At 53.2% G+C, this 7,474-nt stretch overlaps 1 protein-coding gene across 1 annotated transcript in view; it reads right to left on the minus strand.

Moving 5' to 3' along the window:
* The window catches only part of PRAG1 (PEAK1 related, kinase-activating pseudokinase 1), a 51,677-nt gene extending 46,758 nt beyond the window's left edge, over positions 1-4,919 (minus strand). The window contains exon 1 of the mRNA XM_043560486.1: positions 4,753-4,919. The gene's annotated coding sequence lies outside the window, so the exon portion shown is untranslated. The remainder of the gene's footprint in view (positions 1-4,752) is intronic.
* Positions 4,920-7,474: the final 2,555 nt, after the last annotated feature.

Raw genomic sequence — 7,474 nt, forward strand, 5'->3', positions numbered from 1 at the left:
TTCCATTTCTTCTGAGACCCTCACCTATTTGTCCTAAGGCTCGTAGTCACCCTGCAGTGGTGCGGCCTTATCGGAAGCTGTAAAAACTAAACGCAACTCTGATACAGGAGTACAGAGCATAGTGGACATTTCAGTCCCCTGACGTCCCGAGAGCTGAGGTTTGGGGACTGTGGCAGGAAGAAATCACATAGGGTTTTAGATGAGGAACTGCCCTGTCTTCCATGCATTCCCTGCTGCTGGGGTGTTTAGAGCTTGGGACAAGAACTACAAAGTAATTCTGCAAGTAAAAACGGTGGCTTCCGGAGGACAGGCCACAATCTGTCACCAAGGACTGAGCAAGCAGGCAGGCCTGCGCCCGGAGACCAGTGCTCTAATGGTGCTTCTGGGCAGGTGGAGACTAAATGCAGGAGAAAGGGGAGAGGTGTGGTGCCGGCCTGCCCCTCAGGGGAATTGTGTCAGGAGGTCTGGCATCTGGGGAATCTGCCCTCCTCTCCTTACTAAATATAAGTTATTCAACCCAGTGCTCAGTGAGGTCAACAGAGCAGGGGCTGCAGGTCAAGGGGGGGAAAACAGAAAAAGAAATGCCTGACCACCACAGCCCTGTGGTCTAAGGGTTGCTGGTAGAACAGAACAGAGGGAAGAGATTATCACAGTTATTTTTCCCTATGATAGCCCTAGGAGGTAAGGCAGTCAGCTTGTTGAGAGAGGTGTCTCTGACAGTCAAACTGAGCACAGAGAGTTTGCCCCTAGCACCTAGCAAATTCGCCCATTCAAGATGAGCTCAGAAGTTTGCAGATATTAACCAATTAGCTTGAATAACACCCCCACAGGTAGCTGTTATCCCTATTTACGGATAGAGGGGAGCCTGGCTGGCTCGGCCGAAGAGCATTCGACTCCTGATCTCAGGGTTGTGAGTTCGAGCCCCACATTGGGTGTAGAGATTACTTAAATAAATAAGTAAAAAAAAACCTCACAGATGGAAAAAAACAATGGCAATGGCATAAACTAAGACTCATCCATAGACATAGGGGGTTTGGTGGTTTCGGAAAGCGAGGCCAACTGTGTGGGCAACCCCTCACCTCATCATGTCCTTCATCAGACAGAGTTGCTGGCCATTATCTGTTTGCTGCTCATTGCTCTTCTCTGCTCACTTAAATGAACTGAGCTCCTCATAAGGAGGGTGTTCATGAGAAAATAATCCTCATAAATCGAAGGTGAACAGATTCTCATCCAATAGGGAGTTTTACCCTAGGGTTTGTTCTCCACTGTCCTCCAGTGAGAACTTGCTTTGAGGCTGATACCTTCTAAACTACCAAGACAGGGGTGCCTGAGTGGCTCAGTCAGTTAGGTGTCCGACTTCGGCTCAGGTCATGATCCCGTGGTTTGTGGGTTCAAGCCCTGCGTCGGGCTCTGTGCTGACAGTTCAGAGCCTGGAGCCTGCTTCGGATTCTGTGTCTCCCTCTCTCTCTGCCCCTCCCCTGCTCACACTCTGTCTCTCTTACTCAAAAATAAATAAACATTAAAAACAACAAAAAAATTCTTTTTAATAAAAAAAGCTTTAGGGGCACCTGGGTGGCTCAGTTGATTAAGCATCCGACTCTTGATTTCGGCTCAGGTCATGATCTCATGCTTTGTGAGTCTGAGCCCTGCATCAGGCTCTGGGCTGATGGCTCAGAGCCTAGAGCCTGCTTCAGATTCTGTTTCCCTCTCCCTCTGCCTCTCCCCTGCTTGTGCGCTCTCTTGCATGCTCTCTCTCTCTCTCATAAATAAATAAATAAACAAACAAACAAACAAACTTAAACTATCAACAGGACTAACAAGGTAGACTGAGCCAGGAGCCCACTCCTGAATCGTTTTGGAAAGTGCTCTCTTTCTGTTGTCCCACACGCACTCACACACAGGGGTGCTTATTCAGCAAGCACTGGCGCTAAATTCACCTCCTTTCCCTCCAAAGTTCCCCGCAGAGCCACTGCCTCACTAAGCTATATGAACACTCTGAAATACACAAGTATTTGTCTTTCAGCAACTGTTGGTGGGTCCTATGCATCCCTCTCTTTAAGATGATTGTGGGTTAGGTTCTTCTCCTCCCCTAAATACACCCCAGTAGCAGGTTCATTCCTCACCAAGTTCCCCAGAAGAGGTCACTAAGCTTCAACAAGCAGAGGAGGATAGCAAGGATTTTTCTTCCTCCCATAATTTTGAGCCACCAAGAGCTTTAGGCTCAGCTGCTAAAGCTTGCAAGGAGGAAAAAGGGGAGGAAGCACAGTGGTGTTCGGAGAGCAAGTCTCCAGATCCCTGCCCCAAGGTGAGGAGCTGGTCCTTTCTTAGGGAGCCGACAGGCTTCCTGGCCACAGAGAAAAACAGTCTCCCGTTTACTACAGTCAGAGGCTCCCGAACCCCGCCCCCCCCCCCCCCTACACCCTGATGACAGTAGGGAAGAAAGCTTAAAGACCAGTTCTCTGTGGTCCCTTCTGCGTTCCTGCAGCTCCTTATAAGGCTGAGTTAACTGTGGAGGTGGGTGTCCAACCACTTCCTCGGGGCTACCACAGATTCACAAAGAGGCAGTCCGGGGAGGTCACATTTCATTTCCTCCCCAACAGGCAACTGCGAGCACAAACTTGTCATGTCTGCTTGGTGCCAGAGGTCCCCACTCCTTGTCGCTGATGGCCCACCACTGCCCTGGGACTTCAGGTAGGCTCTGGATTACTGATGAGTGGGAAGCTTCCCTCAGAACCCTGGCCACAGCCTGTGCACCTTCTCTTCGCTCTCAGGCCCAGCTCTGAAATTCTCTGATGTGGGCACAACTCTCACCGACACGACTGCTCAGAGATGCAAAGGTTTTTAGGGGCAGTCTTTGAAGAAAACAGAATGAAGTGCTAGCCTTCCACCATCACTGACTCACTGCATCCTGTTACAACTGGTTTCTCAGTCACAGCAAACAGAATTTACCATCCTGTCAAGCCAGAAAAGATGCTTTCCCAGTTCTGTCTGGGGAGCTCCATGCCTGGAATTATCCCTTATTTGTTTTCTGTGAAAGATGGTGAAAAACTCAAGTGGCGCTCACAAACCAGGAACGTCGCTTCGCCTCCCAGTGCCAACTCTCCACAGCCTGGGAATGGTACCTTCCTGCCCACGTTCCTTACCTCCGAAGGGAGGCGGCCCCCAGAATTATGCAAATTCCCCCAGTTCAGTGGGAGGTAGCAGGGCAAGATTAGAAAAAGATCCCAGCATTCTTTCTGATCCAAGTCGTGATAAAACATCTTTGCCTCTGCAAACTTCTGCACTAGATTTGTGGCTGCAATTTGCAAGACTGAAGTTGTCAGACACACTCCCATCCCATTTCCAAAAGAATCTGAAGAATGACGGCCAGATCTGTAAAATTAAACCTTTTGGCTCTAAATACCCCTTCACGCTTGCATCAAAGGCTGTTCATGCCTCACCCCGAAGTGACAGAATTCCAAAAAACACTCACCTGATAAATGTATACATACCGTTAAATTAATGCAACAGTGGAAAAGAAAAGTAGGTACGGAAAGTGTCTGGTTTTCAATACTCCACTGGCAAGGGTTGCCCAGGCAGAAAGAACAAAGTGACCATCTTAACACCCTCCTTCCCCCACCCCTCAGAGGGTAAGTCGTGATATTCGCCCAACTTTTCATTTTATTTTTTCCGTCTCCAATGCTACGTACGCAATCTCATCCCAGCAGTAGCAATGTGATTTTCATGGGTTAGACCTACTACAGTCTAAACCAGTAAGGAGGATGGCCGAATTCCACAGGACAACGGATGGCAAAGTCACCGCACAATTCCCCAGGGCTTCCTGTCAAATGTCCCTCTCAAAACGGGAAAAGGTTGCTACCACGGATCAGGCCAGTGATCAGTAAGGTCCGTGGAACCTGACTCTGCACTGATGGCATTGCAAAATTCCTGGCCCCTAGACCTTTGGGCTTTCCTATCCAGTTCTGCAAAGCCATGTCCTTGCTGGCTGAGCTTTACCTGAGAAAAATAAACACAGCGGGCCCTGCCTCCATTCCCATTTACAGGACCTGAAAGCGGAGAGGTGGAGAGGTTCTATTTTCTCCTGGTGTGCTTGCATGTGTGTGTGTGTGTGTGTGTGTGTGTGTGTGTGTGTGCGCGCGTGTCCGGCTGGGAACACGAGCAGCACACGCAAAGGTTAAGAACGTGCCCACGGTACGCCCTCTTTCAGAAGGCTCGGGAGAGAGGCATCATCTCGTTCCCTCCGGAGACTCGGAGGCTGGCATCTAACCCGGGGCAGCGCCAGCGGCCGCTACCCTGCGGCCCCAAACCATCACCCCCGGGATCCCTGAACGGCCTCTCCCTCTGCTCCTTTGACAATACGGCTGCCGCGGAAATGAAGTGTCCCCACTAGCAGCTCGCAAAGCGCTCGGGTCCCCTGCCCCAGACTGAACAGCAAGACCAGCAAAACAGTCGGTGTCCCCTCCCCGAACTCGAAGGAAAGTTTCCCCGTTTTAAAAAGCGCGATGCTCGAATGAATCGAAAACAGCCCTCCGGCTCCCGTGTGCTCCGGGCTCCATGCCTGCCCCTGGAGCACAAGTCCGGGCGCACGCGGTCCGGACGCTCCACCCTCCCCGAGCGGCCGCCTGTCACCCCAGGGGACGCCGACAGGGGATCGCCCTCTCGGCGACCGCAGCGCTCCCCCGGAGCTCCCCTCTGCGGCCACGTTTGCCAGACAAAAAGAGGCCGGATTTGGAGAAAGCGTCGCGGGCTCACCTCGGGGCCGCGCTCCCCCGGCCTCGCCGTCGGTCGCCGAGAAGCCAGCCGCCCGGCCGGGCGCCTCGGAGCATTGTTTGGAGAGTGAGCGCGCGCAGTGCGTGCCCGGCCGCGGGCGGGTGTCCTCTGCCTGGGCCCGGAGGCCGGGTGGCAGCTGCGAGCGCGGCTCCGCCCCCTCCGCCTCCGGTTACGCCGCCCGCCCAGGCTCCCGCCGCACCTCCGCAGTCCCCGCCGCCTCCCCGCGCCCCCACCCCCCTACCCGGGCCCGCGCGCCTCCGGCTCCCCGCCGGCGGGCTGAGGCTCTCAGCCCCGAGTCGTCCAAACTCTCCCCGCCCCGCCCCTCCCACCCGCGCCCACCCGCCCGCCCGCTCCGGGCCGCGAGGCCCCGCCCCTGGCCCGGGACTGGGCGCCGTCCGACCTGCGAGCGGGGCCCCGGCTTGCCCCCTCCCCGGAGACCGCGGTGCGCGCCTCTGCCACGGCGACTCTCGGTGCCGGCAGCCTGGCTCTTACTACAATGTCTGTAGAGATATCATAGGTGTCCGGCATCCCTTCATCCAGCCGGCTCTGCGAGACTCGGGGGGCGGGGAAGGCACGAGAGCCAGCGAGGGGGAGCCGAGAAAGCCAGGGGTCAGGAGGGGAAATAATGAGTCGGGATCCCAGACCGGTCCCGAAAGCTGCGTGGGCACCGGGATTGTCCATCGCTGTAGCGGGCGGGAGGAGGGTGGGGCGCGAGGGAGCCAGGCTGGGAATCCCGACCTCGGATTCCAGATCCCCTCGGTCCCTGGACTGAGCCTCACTCAGGCCAATGGCTTAACCTCTAGGAACTTCGGTGTTCTGGATATAGAATGAACGGTTGAACTGGACAGAGCTGGTCTTCCACCTCCCTCGGACATCCAGGTCTTACGCAGGCCAATATTACACCTGTGTTTACAGTTTCCAGAAAGTGACTCACTCACTGAGATAGACCGAGTTCGAGATAGTCCTCCGGCTAAATAAATATCTTTTAACAAAGAGTACCACACAGCCCACACCTAGTCAGTCCCTTCCCCCTCCTGCCTCTGACAGGCTCTGCACCTTGACCTGGGTGGTTCCTCAAGACGTTAGCACCCAGGTCACCACCTTGAGAATGCCTGGGTGGGGGCAATGTGGTGAAATGGAATAGGGAGAAGACCGGGAAAAACACCTGTGGGCTCCTCTCTCTGCCCCTCCTGCTCTCCAGAGAGGTAATAATGTATTGTAACTCCAGTTGGGTCCTCTGCCCTCAGCCCACAGGGATGAGCCTGTGAGCCTCCACCGGCCGAGAGGAGGAAGACTGGTTCCCCTGGAGATTCCTGGGCTTTCTTGAGATCTAGCCCTGAGAGGGTGAGGAGGTTGGCAGAGAGGAGAGAGGGAGAAGACACGTTTGTGAGGCTTGGCTCGGGGGTGAGGAAAGGAGAAAGGTAGAGGGATATAGGGAACGCTTCCTCGTGCTCAAATGTCTGGATTTCTCCTGAGTGTGAATAGCATTTGGGGGAAGGTGTAGTGGGATGGAACCAACACTGGTTAAGTACCTACCCTGAGCCATGCCACCCCAGGATGGGGACATCACCGCTATTTCATAGAGAAGAAAACCGACCCACGAAGTACCACATAACTTGCCTGGGCCCATTTGCTGAAAAGTGGTAATGCTGGGAGCCGAAGCAAAGGCTGTCTGGCCCCGCTGATGGATGATTCCATGCTGCCATGCTACCTCCTTGTCCCCAAGTACAGGTAGTCCAACCCTATTTTTCTTTCTTCCCAAAGTGAGGGGAAACCACTGGAACAGACAGGGAAGGAAAACTCTGGTTAGCCTCCAGCAGCAGTCAACAAAACTGAAGGGTCCAGGCCTCTCTTGACTAAGACGTGGGCGGGGTGTTGATAAGCAGACAGGTACAAAGTGGTCTGCACTGGAGAAATACAAAAATAGCACAAGACCGGCCAAGCAATTCAGTTACAGAGGGAGATGGCACACCCCTGGGGTTTGAGAAGCTTCTGGATCCCATGATTCAGGCTAGATATTTCCCTTCTTCCTCTGTAAGGCCTGGGTGGGGACACCCACCTCACAGGCTTGAGTGCACATAGAAGCCACTCGCTTTCCCACTTTATTTTCTTCTGTTTACTTAATTTATCCTTAGTACATAAACAGGCGGAAGAACATAATGATAAGCAAACGCAACGGCGTGAGACGGGATTGGCGGTTCTGTGGCATGGGACAGCAGTTGAAGGGTTAATTCAGTCTTTCTGCAAAATAAACTGTGTTCCAAAGTGTTTTCGCTGTGCTCACACAAAATGAATGCATTACACTGTAGTTGCTGACATATAATGTGCATCTTTTAATGCCAGCGACACGGCCTTAAAGATGGCTTCATCCTGCCTAATGAAAAGAATCAAAAATACTTCAAAAGACTCACTTAGATCCACATAAAATTCCTATTCTCTGATGCAGTGCTCTACCAGTGACTGTTAAGTATGTTATCTCCTCGGTAAAGCTGCGGTAAACTCATGCATTTTAATAAACAATTCTTGCTCGAACTTCCAAACTGCATCCTGCAATGCAGGGCCATTTGTGTACACACAGCATTCTGCTTCTGGCTACTTATCAGTCCATTTCATGACACTTTTAACTGCAGGGCTTGCTTGTGTGCCCTGAGACACATCAGACCTTGAAGAAGAGCAATTCCCTTCAAGGTTTTAGTCCAGGAGC

This window comes from Prionailurus bengalensis, chromosome B1, assembly GCF_016509475.1.
Source record: "Prionailurus bengalensis isolate Pbe53 chromosome B1, Fcat_Pben_1.1_paternal_pri, whole genome shotgun sequence".
NCBI classification, from domain to species: domain Eukaryota; kingdom Metazoa; phylum Chordata; class Mammalia; order Carnivora; family Felidae; genus Prionailurus; species Prionailurus bengalensis.